General features: G+C 42.6%; 1 protein-coding gene across 4 annotated transcripts in view; it reads right to left on the bottom strand.

The window, feature by feature from the left end:
• The window catches only part of FLT1 (fms related receptor tyrosine kinase 1), a 208410-nt gene that overhangs the window by 142866 nt on the left and 50917 nt on the right, over window positions 1-14627 (bottom strand). The gene's annotated exons all lie outside the window — the stretch shown is intronic.

Below are 14627 nucleotides of genomic sequence, written 5' to 3'. Positions count from 1 at the left end.
AGTAAGGTGAATATTCTGCATAAACACCTTCCCACAGCTTTGCAAAGGGCCTCAGGAAGCGCCCTCCTGAGCCTTTGTCAGAAGTCAGAGGAGGTGGGTGCACAGGTCCACAGTCTTAGGAGCACCAACGAGAGCGGAGAGTGGGGACCAAGGTGTCAGGCTGGAGAGAGTATTTCCATTTGAATGACAGAAACACGCCTCCACCGCTTTCTGCAGCTTAAAGGCCGACAAGTAAAACGAGACGGTCTGAACTACTTCAGGAGAGGGGGTAGGGTGAAGGCAGGAGAAGCACGGTGAACACGGCATTTATTTCACAAGCACGTGTGTCCAGTTCTTTAGCCCGCACTGCACGACTACGAACAGTAAAGCACGCGCGAGTGTACGCGAAGAGACCTGGAAAGGGCTTTGCCTAATCACCAAGAGATCACCTTTAAAAGCATGGCACTGTCAGCTACAAATTGGCCTTGCCTTTTACCTCTATGAGGATTAAATCAGGTGCCTCTGCAGGGCTGACCCTCAACACCCTCTGGAGGGAGTTCAGGGTGGACAGCAGGAATGAGGCGCTCTGGGGAAAATGGGCAGTCAGTCTTCAGCTAGTTAGATAGTCTCAGGAGATGATTATATGAGCCCAATTCTTGCATCTCCTCATATCTAAAAAAGCACTAAAATCCCTCCTGGTGACATCTGCTCCTCAAGACAAGCAGAAATCTTCTGCAAAAAAATAATACATGCTTGATTGCACATACTTACCGTTCATCAAAATCACATATATGTTGACCTTCCCCACCCCCCTCCTGCCTCTTTGGAGCAGTTTCTCAGAGATATCTGAGATGCTGTCTTCCAAGCTATAGTCCTTATTTCGCCCCCAATAAAACTTAACTCACAACTCTCACATTATGATTTTTTTTTTCCCCAGTCGACAGCATTTTGTCCACCTCAGAGGTCAGAAGGACTCAAACCACTTGCTGGGCTTCCCTGCAGTTCCTGTAGGGACAGGACTGAACATTCTTTCAGAAACACTCTCGTAGTCCACCTCGCCTTTGGAATCCCCTGACAGTGATCTCTTCAGGAAACACTGCTCTTAACTTCTCCCCTTGGACCCAACCCTCCCTGCCCAGATGGAAAGAAGCCCTGTGCAGACTCTCCCCTGGGCCCTCACCTGCTCGCCGTTCAGAATAATCCTGGATGCCAAACAGAGAATAAAGGGAGAAAAAACATGGGCATGATGGGGGCCATGGCTGCCCGGACTGACTGGGGGCTGCAGACATTGTTATGAACTGTGTCTCCCCCTGCCCCTCCCCCACACAAATGATATGTTCTAACCCCAGCACTGCAGAGTGTGACCTCACTAGGGTCAAATAGAGTCACTGCCAATAGAGTTACTTCAGTCAAGTAGGGTGGGGCCCTAGTCCAATAGGCCTGGCGTCCATATAAGATGATGGCCATGTGAGGAGAGACATCCAGGGAGAACACATATGGAGACAAAGCAGAGATGGAGCAATGCAGTTGGAGGTCAGGGCCACCGAGGGTCGCCAGCCCCCCTCAGAAGGTAAGGAGAGGCAAACAGGGGCTCCCTACAGGCTTCAGTGGGGCACGGCCCTGCTGCCACCTCGAGTGTCTAGAATGTGAAATGATAAAGTTCTGTAGTTTTTAACATACACACATACACATACACACAACCACTCCACCACCACGAAAAAAGGGACCTTGCTGTAGCCTGCTGAAGGTGGCGGTGTGTGACATACACCAGAGGAGGCCCTAGAGGGACCCAATTAATACAGCCCATCTTGGATGATCAGAAACCCTTGAATGATTCCTCCTGGTCTCCTGGGAAGCCTTCCTGGGCCAGCCCTTCCTGCTTCCCATCCCAGCCCACCTCAGGGGCTTTGCCAGCAGCCCCAGAACTCTCCTGTTATAGCACCTAACGCACAACTTCCCTGGGTACACGTGGGATGATGACTTCTTAGGAGAGGAGACAGACGGTATTCATCTCTGCCTCATATGAAATGAATGAATGAGCCAGTGAATGAACTACTCTCCAACCCTGTCATTTTACAGATGAGGAGAGAGAGGCGTGAACAGGTGCAGAGAGTTGTCTTGCTGTGAACAGAAACCCCAGAGGTCAGTTTCTTCTCCTGAGCTCCAGTCCAAGGATCCTTCCCTGCCCCACCTCCCCTCATCAGAGCTCGCTCCCTCGTCATAGGAAGCCCTGTTGTTGGCAATTGTTTTTCAGAGACAGGCTGATTGTCACAGTTCTCTGGGGCAAGTGTGTGCGATGTCACACGGTCTAGTGTTGGAGGAATTCCCAGACGAGGATGCTCACTGAGGGGCAGGGAAGGGTGGAGGTGCCTTTGGGACAGCCTCAGGACAAGGCTCAGAGCTGGGGGAGTGAGGGGGACAACAGATTGTGGTTAAGACCGTACATGTTAGGAGAATTTAGGGCTGACCAGTGACCCACTCCAGCATTCTTGGGCTTCCCTTGTGACTCAGCTGGTAAAGAATCTGCCTGCAATGCAGGAGACCTGGGTTTGATCCCTGGGTTGGGAAGATCCACTGGAGAAGGGAACAGCTACCCAATCCAGTATTCCGGCCTGGAGAATTACATGGACTGGACAGTCCATGGGGTCTCAAAGAGTCAGACACGACTGAGTGACTTTCACTTCCCTTAAGTGGTTAGGACTCGTACTTTCATTGCTGCTGAGGGCGTAAGTTCAAATCCTGGTCCAGGAAAGATGAGCAGCATGACCACAAAAAAAAAAAGCATGCACTTCACAACCAGGGTTCAAATCCTAGCTCTGCCCCTTACTAGCAGTGAAAGAAAGTGAAGAAAGTGAAGATGCTCAGTCATACCTGACTCTTTGCAACCCCATGGATAGTAGCCTACACCCAGCTCCTCCGTCCGTGGGATTTTCAAGGCAAGAGTACTGGAGTGGGTTGCCATTTCCTTCTCCAGGGAATCTCCCCAACCCAGGGATCAAACCCAGGTCTCTCACATTGTAGACAGATGCTTTACCATCTGAGCCATGTAGCCAAAGCATTTCGCCAATTCCATCCCTCATCTGTAATACTTATCTCAAGGGTGACATAATTCACACATATAAAATGTTTAGAATGGTACCTGGTAGATGTGTACGTGTTAGCTATTAATTTTCTCATTATGAGAAATTTGAACTTGAGAAAGGGGGGTTAGGCTATATGAAAATCATAAATTATACTCAAGATCTAAACTACAGAAAGTACAAATTTATATTCATATAATGGCATAAAAAAAGACAAAACAAATACACTAAAATGTTAGCCATGATTCCCTTTGAGTATTATGAGTTGTTATTATTTTCTTTGTGACCCCATGGACTGTAGCCTGCCAGGCTCCTCTGTCCATGGGGTTTCCCAGGCAAGAATACTGGAGTGGGTTGCCATTTCCACCTCCAGGGGATCTTCCCAACCCAGGGATCGAATCCGAGTCTCCTGTGTTTCCTGCATTGCAGGCAGATTCTTTACCATTGAGTCACCAGAAAAGCCCTTCTGTTTTTGTGAGATTTTCTAGAATAAGCATGTATGATTTTACAATAACATTTTAAATCATTGCATGTAAGTCTCAATGTCTAAACCATTTTTACTTGAGGAAAACTATAAATTTCATGTGATTTACATCAGTTTTGTCCAGTATACTAGGAGACATTAACTATCACATTAATAGTTGTATGTCTATTAGGAAGGCTCAGTGAGTGTAGTAGCATCTGTAGAGAGGAAGAGTTAATTATACGGAGACAAAGATTCACTTATCAGCACAAAATTCCTCCCCTGAATAAAACTGCTGAGCTGGACATCCAGGCAGGACTACTGGGATTCGATCAATTCCTTTCCTTCCTCCTGTGAGTCTATATTTTTATCTCCTTTGTGAGTCCCAAGGTAAACACAAACACCAGGAAATGGTTTAATTCATGTAACTAAATTGTAAATCCTTCACATTTAATTTACTGTCTCCTTAAGCAACCATTTTCAACAAAGGACACTGGCATAAAATGTTCCTGAGGAAACAGTAAACCTTGGTGTAGTCATTTTTAGTCTAAGGAATGCCAGTCCCAAAAGAAAACAAAAGCAGCTAATGCGACATGCCTTTGAACTTCATCTAGCCCTTGTTCATTCTGGATCCTTCCAACACTTGAATTTCATAAGTCAATGCCAATTTTAGCACTGGGCCCACTGTTCAAAAAATATCAGAATTTCAGTGATTGGTGTCCGTCCCAGCATAATTCAAAACACACCATTTGTAGCACAGTTAATAGTGGCATTATAAATCCACTATGTTTACAAATGAACTTATGCCTACAGATACACACACTCTATTCTCCAGGCTTATTAATAGTATATTTCCTCTGCAATTTGCTTCAAGGAAGGGCTAAGAATGAACTTGCCTGACATATTATAATACAAACATTTTTTGTTTTGTATGACCACAGATACAGAAGAGGTCACGGTTCCATTAATATCACCAGTAAAACCACTTACTATTCCCATAGGACGCATTTGTCTTCGTCACAAAATTAAAAACGACTTCTAAACACAGCCAGCGCCGTGAAGTGATTTCCTGAGACCGAAGTGGCTGGCTGTTGAAAGAGTGAGGAAGAGCTGCTCCGGAGACCGCCGGTGTACCCATGGTGCAGACACTCTGTCACCAGGGACTCAGGCCACACCCAGAGGCAGGGAGGTCACACCACCTCCCCTCTCTGGACTCTTAGAACTCAAAGCAGCGACAGGAAGCTGGCACAGAATGAGGTTTTCTCATCCAGCAGGAGTAGCTGGGCTGTCATCCTTCAGGACAGCGGGCAGACTTGGGCGCAGGGGAAGATCGAACAGGGACCCTTGCTCAGAGTGGTATTATATCTACTTTTTCAATGTGTTTTTTCCTTTTGAAATCTGTAATCACTCTGGCATATCAGGGCACACAGACATAGAGGTCCCAGCATGGCAGGCTTCATGCCACTCTATTTCCCAAGGGCATCACCTAGGAACTCTTCTATGGAGTGTGGAGCAAGTGAATGGCCCAAGGATTTTAGGGGGTTTTTCAGACTGAAGAAGAGTTCAATAGTAAATATCTTATTTCCGAGTACTTGTTCATCCCCGTGATTTTCATAAACTTTTTCTTGATTTCCTTTTCCTTTAATTTCATTTACCTTAACTCTTAAGTCCTGGTCATGAGGACTCCTAATTATTTTTAAGGAGGATGTGATTTTAATTTACTGAGGATGAAGTGAAGAGGATAAGAAGGTAATTAACCAACACCATGAAAAGGATCCTATCTAGAAATGAGAGTTTTCACATCGCACTTTTGACTTTAGTTGCCCACCAAAGCTTTTGAGAATTCAAAACAGAGCTTTGGAGCAACCACAAGAAAGCTGAAATAGCTATAGTAATATTAGATAAATAGCTATTGTTGTTCGGTTGCTAAATATTAGATAAAATAGACTAAAACAAAAAACATTACTAGAGATAAAGAGGGTGTTTTGTAATAATGATAGTGTTTAGCAGGAAGATATAATAATTATAAATATGTAGGCAACTAGCAACAGAGCACCAAAATACAGGAAGGAAAAACTGACAGGACTGAAGAATAGAAAATTCAACAATAATAGACGAAGATTTCAATACCTTACTTTCAATAATGGACATAACGAGAGAGATGGCTAAAAAGGAAATAAAGAACTTGAACAATGCAGATAGCCAACAGGACTTAACAGACATAAACAGAATCCATCACAGCAGAATACACACTCTTCTCAAATGCACATAGAACATTCCCCAGGATAAACTATACACTAGGCCATAAAACAAACTTCAATTAAATTAAAAGGATAGAAATAAGACAAAGTATGTTCTTTGACCACAGTGGAATGAAATTAGAAACCAGTAAGTGAAGGAAACTTGTTGTTCAGTCACTAAGTCATGTCCAAAAAACCAGTAGAAAAAAATTCATGAATCCAAAAGCTAGTTCTTTGAAAAAATAAACACAACGGACAAACCTTTTGACAGACAAGCCAAGAAAAGAGGAAAGACAAATTAATACGACCAGAAGAGAAACAGTAGATATTACTATTGACACTACTAAAATAAAAAGAATTGTAAAGGAATAATATAACTGTATGCCAATAAATTAGATAACAGATGAAATAAATAGGTTCCTAGAAAGACATAAACTACTGAAAGTAACTCAAAAGAAACAGACAAACTGAATACACCTATAAGAAAAGAGATTGAATCAGTCACCAAAATACTGCCCACAAAGAGAAACTCAGGCCCAGAAGACAAGGGAATTCTATCAGATATCTAGAGAATGAACACCAATTCTTCACAAATTTTTCTAAAAGAACAAAAGGCAAAACTTTCCAATTCATTCTATGAAGCCAGTGCTACCCGGATACCAAAACCAAAGACATCACAAAGGGAAAACAGGTCAATACTTTTTATGAATGTGGATGCAAAAAGAGCTCAATTTCCAGCAAACCCAATACCTATAAAAGAAGTATGCACCTGCCAGAGTGGGTGTTCCAGGAATGCAAGATCGCTTTAACATCCAACAACCAGTCAATGTCATTAATATACAATATAAATGGAATAAGAAACAAAAATCTCATGATCCTTTCATTAGGTACAGGAAAAGCATTTGACAAAATCCAAATCCTTATGGAAGACGGTATGGAGATTCCTTAAAAAGCTAGGAATAAAACCACCATATGACCCAGCAATCCCACTCCTAGGCATATAGCCTGAGGAAACCATAAGTGAAAAAGACACGTGTACCCCAGTGTTCATTGCAGCACTATTTACAATATCTACAACATGGAAGCAACCTAGATGTCCATTGATAGATGAATGGATAAAGAAGCTGTGGTACATATACACAATGGACTATTACTCAGCCATAAAAGGGAACACATTTGAGTCCGTTCTAAAGAGGTAGATGAACCTAGAGCCATTATACAGAGTAAAGTAAGTCAAAAAGAGAAAGATAAATATCGTATACGAATGCATATATATATGGAATCTAGAAAGATAGTACCAAATAATTTATTTTATTTGCAGGGCAGCAATGGAGAAACAGACATAGAGAATAGACTTTTGGACATGGGGAGAAGGAAGGAGATGGTGCGATATGTGGAAAGAGTAACATGGAAACTTACATCACCATATGGAAAATAGATGGCCAATGGGAATTTGCTATATGTCTCAGGGAACTCAAACAGGGTCTTTGTACCAACCTAGAGGGGTGGGATGGGGAGGGAGATGGGAGGGAGGTTCAAGAGGGAGAGGACATATGCATAGCTGTGGCTGATTCATGTTGAGGCTTGACAGGAAAAAAAATTCTGTAAAGCAATTACCTTTTAATTAAAAAAAATAAATTAAAAAAATCCAAACCCCTTTCACAACAAAACACACACACACACACACACACACTCTCTCAAAAAACTAGGAACAGAAGGGCATTTCCTCATTCTGATATACAAAAAAACATAACAGCTAACAACACTGTTAATAGTAAAATGCTGGATGCTTTCCCCCTAAGATTAGGAACAAGACAAGGTTGTCCAGTCTTACCACTTCTGTTCAGCACTGTACTAGGGCTTCAATGGTTATTATGAATAATGTTACAATAAACATTCCAGCTAGAGCAATTCAGCAAGAAAAAGAAATAAAAGGCATCCAGATTTCAAAGGAAGAAATTTTCTCTGTTTTCAAATGACATGATCTTGTATATAGAAAATCCTAAGGAGTCCACTAAAAAAAAAAACAAAAAAAAAACCTATTAATTGGAACTAGTAAATGAGTTCAGCAAGATTTCAGGATTCAAGATCAATATGCAAAAGTATTATATACTTCTATGTACTTTCAATGAACAATCTGAAAATGAAATAAAAGTTTTATTTATAACAGCATCAAAACAGAATAAAACACTCAGGAATATATTTAACAAAAGAAGTGTGAAGCTTATATTTTGCAAACCGCAAAAATACTGTGGAAAGAAATGAAGTAAATAAATGGTAATACTACCTATGTTCATGAATTGGAAGACTTAATATTGTTAAGATAGCAGTGCTCCTCAAATTGATCTATGGATTCATTGCAATCCCTATCAGAATGCTGGATAACTTCTTAGTAGAAACTGACAGGCTGATGCTAAAATTTACAATTGAATGGGACCCAGAAGAGCCAAAACAACCTTGAGAAAGAGGACTCACACTTTTCAATTTCAAAAGTTACTACTAAAACTGTAAACAACCATGATTAAGACAGTGTAGTACTGGCATAAGGACAGACAAGCAGATCGGTGAAGTAGAACTAAGAGTTCATAAATAAGCCCTTGAGTCCATGGTCTGTTGGTTTTCAACCGGGCTGCCAAGACCATTCAATGGGGAAAGATCAGTCTTTTCAACAAATGCTGGAACAACTCTACACACAAAAGAATAGAGGACCTTTACATCAAACCATACATAAATATGAACTCAAAATGTATCAAAGGCCTAAATTTAAGAGCAAAAACTATACAACTTTTAGAAGAAAACAGAGAGGTAAATCTGCATGATCTCAGATTTGACACTGGATTCTTATACATGATATCAGCAACAAAAGAAAAAAGTAGATCAACTGGACTTCCTCAAAAGTTAAAACTTTTGTGCTTCAAAGAATACTATCAAGCAAGTGAAAAAAGAATGCACAGAATGAGAGAAAATATCCGCAAAGTATTTATCTGATAAAGGATTTGTATCTAGAATACAGAAATATTGATATATCTAGAATATGTTAAAATCTAGATATACAGAAGCTGCCTGCGATGCAGGAGACACAGGAGACTCAAGTTTGATCCCTGAGTGTGGAAGATCCCCTATGGAAGGAAATGACACCCATTCTAGTATTCTTGCCTGAAGAATCACATGGACAAAGGAGCCTAGGTTGCTATAGTCCAATGAGTAGCAAAGAGTCAGACAGGACTAAGCAATTAAGCACAGCACATCTTAATATTGATACCTCTAAATTTTATGTCTAGAACATAAAAATATTTTTATAATACATATTTAGAATATGTAACTACATAAAATATATTAATATATAATCTAATTAAAAATTGAAGAACTCTTACAACTTGGTAACAAATAATCCAATTTAAAAATGGAAAAGAGATCTAAAAAGACATTTCTTCAAAGAAGAGGTACAAATAATCAATAAGCACATGCAAAGATGCTCAGCATCATGAGCCATCAGAGAAATGCACACCAAATCCACAATGAGATACTGCCTCAAATCCACTGGGACAGTGATGAAAAGACAGGGTAACAAGGACTGGCAAGAACTTGGAGAAACTGAAACTCTCATATGCTGCTCATGGGAACATAAGATAGCCACTTTGGGACATAGTCTGGCAGTTCTTCAAATGGTTAAAACATATAGTTATGCTTACATATGACCTGGTACTTCCTCCCTTAGGTATGTACCCTAGAGGATGAAAACTTGTTCCGCAAAAGAACTAGCATATGACTGTTCACTGCAGCATTATGTCCATCTACTGGCAAATGGATGGCTAAAACGTGGGAGACCCATACAATACAATGGAATATTATTTGGCAATAAAAAGAAATGAAGTGCTTATACTTAGTACAACATGAATGAACCCTGACATATTATGCTGAGTGCAAGAAGACAGCACATACTTATATATTTAATAATAAAATGCCACATATTTTATTATTCTGTTTATATGAAATACTCAGAATAAGCAAATCTACAGGGACTGAAAGTAGATTAGTGTTTGCTTAGGGCGGGGAGGTATAGAAGAGTAAAGGGTGACAGCTAAAAGGTACAGAGGTTCTTTCTGAGATAATGAAGGGTTCTGAAATTGTCTGTAGTGATGGTTGCATATGTCTGCCTATGTGCGAAAGACCATTTTTGTTGTTCAGTTGCTCCATCATGTCCTGCTCTTTGCAATCCCCATGGACTGCAGCATGCCAGGCTTCGCTGTCCTTCATTATCTCCCAGAGCTTGCTCAAACTCATGTCCATGGAGTCACTGATGCCATCCAACCATCTCATCCTGTGTTGCCCCTTTCTCCTCCTGCTCTCAATCTTTCTCAGCATCAGCATCTTTTCCATTAAATTATACAATTTAAATGGGTGAATTATACAGTATATGAATATCTCAAAACACTTATTTTGAAAGAGAACAGAACTCTGGGGTCTATCTCAGGAATGGTGACCCCCTGTTTCCTAAGCTGGAATTGTAACTGAAGATCATTCAGTGCCGACTACCTTATCTTATAGAGTCCCTCCAACCTTTCTCTCCCACTCCTCTTTGCATTTGAGGAAGCCACTCACAAAAAATTTTCTCCCATGACAAAACCATCCTGATTGTAAATACCTAGTTTAGTTCCCACTTAGCAGTCCCAGGTCTGTGGGGAACATAGTGAGACATCTCTGTCTTCCTTCAGCCGGGAGGTTCCTTGACCGATGTATCTATCCAAGTCTACACAGTATTTCTTAGTGAGTCATGCTGGTTATCCAAGTGAACAAGTAAAACCTCAGCTATAATTCGCTACCCACCCAGATTCAGAAGTGAGATAATCCCCTCTATGGCTGACCTAGGAATATCAGTGCCAGGCTCTGCCATCTACATGAGACCGTACACAAATGTTTCTATTACAGCAAGGTAAGCAGAGAGAGGGCACCGTATTTCAGACTCAAGATGCTATCCTAAAATTAAACATGAATATATTATTTGTGTGATACAAAATCAAAAAAGCTCTTTCCTGACTGCCTACCTTCCTTCAAAAGAGAAGCACACAGTTTTGCCTTATCTCATTTGGAAGTCCCATTTGTTCACTTATAACGGCAAGTTGGACATTCAGTTCAGTTCAGTCACTCAGTCGTGTCCGACTCTCTGCGACCCCATGAATTAGGAGAAGACAAAAGACCAAGACTTAGGAGAGAGGAGGACAGGAAGAGTGGTTCAGCCCCTCGCCTTCTTCCTGCATCTTCTGTGAATTTGCTCCTTGAAATGTGCATATCTAGCAGCCAGGCAATTGGGGTAATCAATCATTTCAACCCAGTGTCCAGCAGAGGCTGGGCACATGGTGCATGGCCAACTGATGTTTATTGAGAAGATACCAGATGAAGCAAGAAACAAGGTGAAATCAGGACGCATTATGGTCCTGTGCACACAGCAGCTCCATGGACTCCAGTTCTAGCTGTATGGACCTCACACATACCTCTCCCCCCGGCTCAGAAACTTTCCTTTTGATTAGAGGAAAAAGTAGATACTAAATTCTGCCTTGAAGGAGAATAATTTCTCTTTAATTTACAGCTAAGACCTAAGTAAGTTAGCTGAAGATCTAAGTAAGAGTGGAGTGCCAGGGGGATGGTACACCTGACTAGACCAGAAAGGCAGACAAGGGCGCAGTTTCTCGGGCTGCCTAGGACCTTGCTCACTGGGTGTTCACACAAGATGCTTAGTTGATTTCTATGTTCACAAAGTCAGATCTTCATCTTGATCAGTTAAAACATCTCAAAAGAAAAGAAAGAAAAAGAGAAAAGCTAAGAAGGAAGTGGGGGGAGAAGGACGGACAGACATATAGAGGGATGACAGATGGATGATGAAAGGAAAGATGGAAGGAAGGAAAGGAATGAAACAGGAATAAAGGAGAAAGGGAAGAAGGAAGCAAGCAGCTCTGATGGGCAACAACCATTCCTTCTTCTACTGCCAAGATTTGGGGCCGTGTCCCAAATCCTACTATTCCCAGCTCTGCCTCTGAATCGGAAGATTATAAAACTGTTAGGCGACTTGTGTGATACCCTAACACAGCCTCTCACGTTACAGAAGCAGAAGCTGAGTCCCAGAGATGAGGAAAGACCTTCCCACAGGCACAGGAATGGCACAAATGGTTGAGCCAGACCTGAATCCAGGCATCCTGGTCCTAGACCATCCTCTCTGCATCAACCAAAATCTAGCCCAGACTCTCAGAATGACTTAGGGGTGACAATTACACCTTCAAATACCCCACAGATGGGACGGAAGGAAGGAAGGGTGGAGGGAAGGAAAGACGGCCCAGGGACATGGGGTCTTCTGGCAGGAGATCAGAAATATGAAAGGATAGACTGATAAGAAATTCTTACTGTGAACATCAAGCTCGAGTCAATGGACCCCCTGCTTAGCTCTCTCTGCTATAAGATGCTGGGGACGTTTTGGGGTCTCTGTCATTACCACCTCAGGGCCAAGAGCTGTCCAACCAGATAAAGCTCTATCTTATGGAGCCTAAAGATCAAAGTCCTTCCAGGGGACAGTCATCCTCCAGTGCAAGGGATGTTTGGTCTCTGGGACATGGGTCCTCCCTGAGGGCAGCTACCCTCTCAGGAGAATGTCCCCTCCAGGGTCTTGTACTGTTGGCATTGGAGGCCAGGGTCCTGCTTAGGTCGGGCACAGCTGCCCTGTGACTCTCTGAGGCTTAGTTCCCTCTAGAATATATGACAGGCATTTTCCTGTCCCCAAACCTATGACGTGTTATGCATGCATGTGAAATGTTCACGCAGGGAGTAGCACCCTGACACCTCCTAGGGGGTTGCTGGGTGAGGAGGAGGGAACCGGATGCAAGGCCACAGGGGTGGTGGCAGTTGAGAGCATGGGGCCAGGTCTGGAGCAGGCCAGTCCTTGGTCACTGCAGCCATTGTTGTCAAGTGGGAATACAGGCCAGCACAGCTAGAGTTCGTTTTTCCAGATAAGTAGGAAATCAGATTTTTATGTGAACTCCTCCAATTATTAAACATTGGCAGCCAAAAGCACTGCGCCTGCCAGTCAAAACGTATATCAGCGGCATTTGGCCCGAACACTTCCTGGCCTGCAAGTTTGTACTGCCCCCCAGCCCCCACCCCACTCTGTTCTGTCCTGCACACAAACCTCCAAGGGGATTGAGGGGAAGCCCAGCAAGAACATACTGGCAAGAGCAGGGCCTTGAGTCTATCAGATCTGGGTCCCAAGTTTGACTTGGGACTTACATGCAGTATGTGACCCTCAACACAGTATTAAATTTCTCCAACTTTCCTGTCCAAGGAGACTGACAATGGAATTCATCCCATTGGATTTCAAGGATGAAATATGATTTATGGTAATGAACCTCAGCCAGATATCAATAAAGGATAGAAAGGCACACTCGGTACTGCTCAGGTGTCAACAGTAGGAAGGCGCCGGGGCGTCTTGTCCAGCCCCACCAAATGAGCACCTGTGCTGTGTTTGAATACCTGGACACACAGGGAACTCACCACCTCCCAAGACAGGTCATTCCACTGCCAGAGAGCTTTAGATGTTAGAGAGTGTTTGCTTATATCAAGATGAAATCTTCCTGTCTTGACTTCTTTCATTCTTAAATAGTAGCTGTACTGTCAGGGGTTATAAAGATGAAGTTTGATCTCTTTGCCTCAGAGAAAAACTTTGAAGGAGATATTTTTCCACCCAGTTCTTTACTTTTCAAAACATTTATGTTCCTTTTGTTGTTCTTTGCCAGTGAACAATAACAAAACCGTCAGATTACTTAATGCTCACAACCCGGTGGGGCAGGTACCCATTTGACAGATGAGGAAAATGAAGTATGGGGGCAGGATCATAGAATGTACTTGTAATTCCTGTTCCTCTTGAAATGTAAATTAAATGGTAAGACCTGGCAAACGTTTGACAAACCTAGAGAAGGTATTAAAAAGCAGAGAGATCACTTTGCCAACAAAGGGCCGTATAGTCAAAGTCATGGTTTTTCCAGTACATCCATACAGATTCTTTACCACTAGCGCCACCTTGGAAGCCCATAAAAGCATGACATTCCTTCAAATTTGAATTTTAGATAAACAACAAATAAGTATAAATAAAACTCTTTAAGTATAACTATGCCCTAAATATTGCCATGGGCTTCCCTTCTGGCTCAGTTAGTAAAGAATCTGCCTGCAATGCAAGAGACCCAGGTTTGATCCCTGGGTTGGGAAATACCCTGGAGAAGGAAATAGCAACCCACTCCAGTGTTCTTGCCTGGAGAATCCCATGGACAGAGGAGCCTGGTAGGCTACACAGTCCATGGGGTTGCAGGAGTTGGACACACTTAGCGACTAAATCACCACCACCATGGTTTTTCCAGTAGTCATGTACAGATGTGAGAGTTGGACCATAAAAAAGGCTGAGCGCCAAAGAACTGATGCTTGAATTGTGGTGTTGGAGAAGACTCTTGAGAGTCCCTTGGGCAGCAAGGAGACCAAACCAGAGAATCCTAAAGGAAATCAGTCCTGAACATTCGCTGGAAGGACTGATGCTGAAGCTCCAATACTTTGGCCACCTGATGCAAAGAGCCAGAAAAGATGATGATGCTGGAAAAGACTGAAGGCAGAAGGAGAAGGGGGCAACAGAGGATGAGATGACTGGATGGTATCACCAACTCAACGAGCATGAGTTTGAGCAAACTCCGGAGATGGTGAAGGACAGGGGAGCCTGGCGTGCTGCAGTCCATGAGGTCGCAAAGAGTTGGACACAACTGAGTGATTGAACAAGACTTGGCACCACCTGCATCCCGAACCCCATCCACCTGTTAATGGTGTTCAAGGTTGGGTTCT

The sequence above is a fragment of the Bos mutus genome, chromosome 12, assembly GCF_027580195.1.
Source record: "Bos mutus isolate GX-2022 chromosome 12, NWIPB_WYAK_1.1, whole genome shotgun sequence".
NCBI lineage: Eukaryota > Metazoa > Chordata > Mammalia > Artiodactyla > Bovidae > Bos > Bos mutus.
Note: the sequence above shows the minus strand (reverse complement) of the source record. Positions and strands in the feature narration are given on the sequence as shown.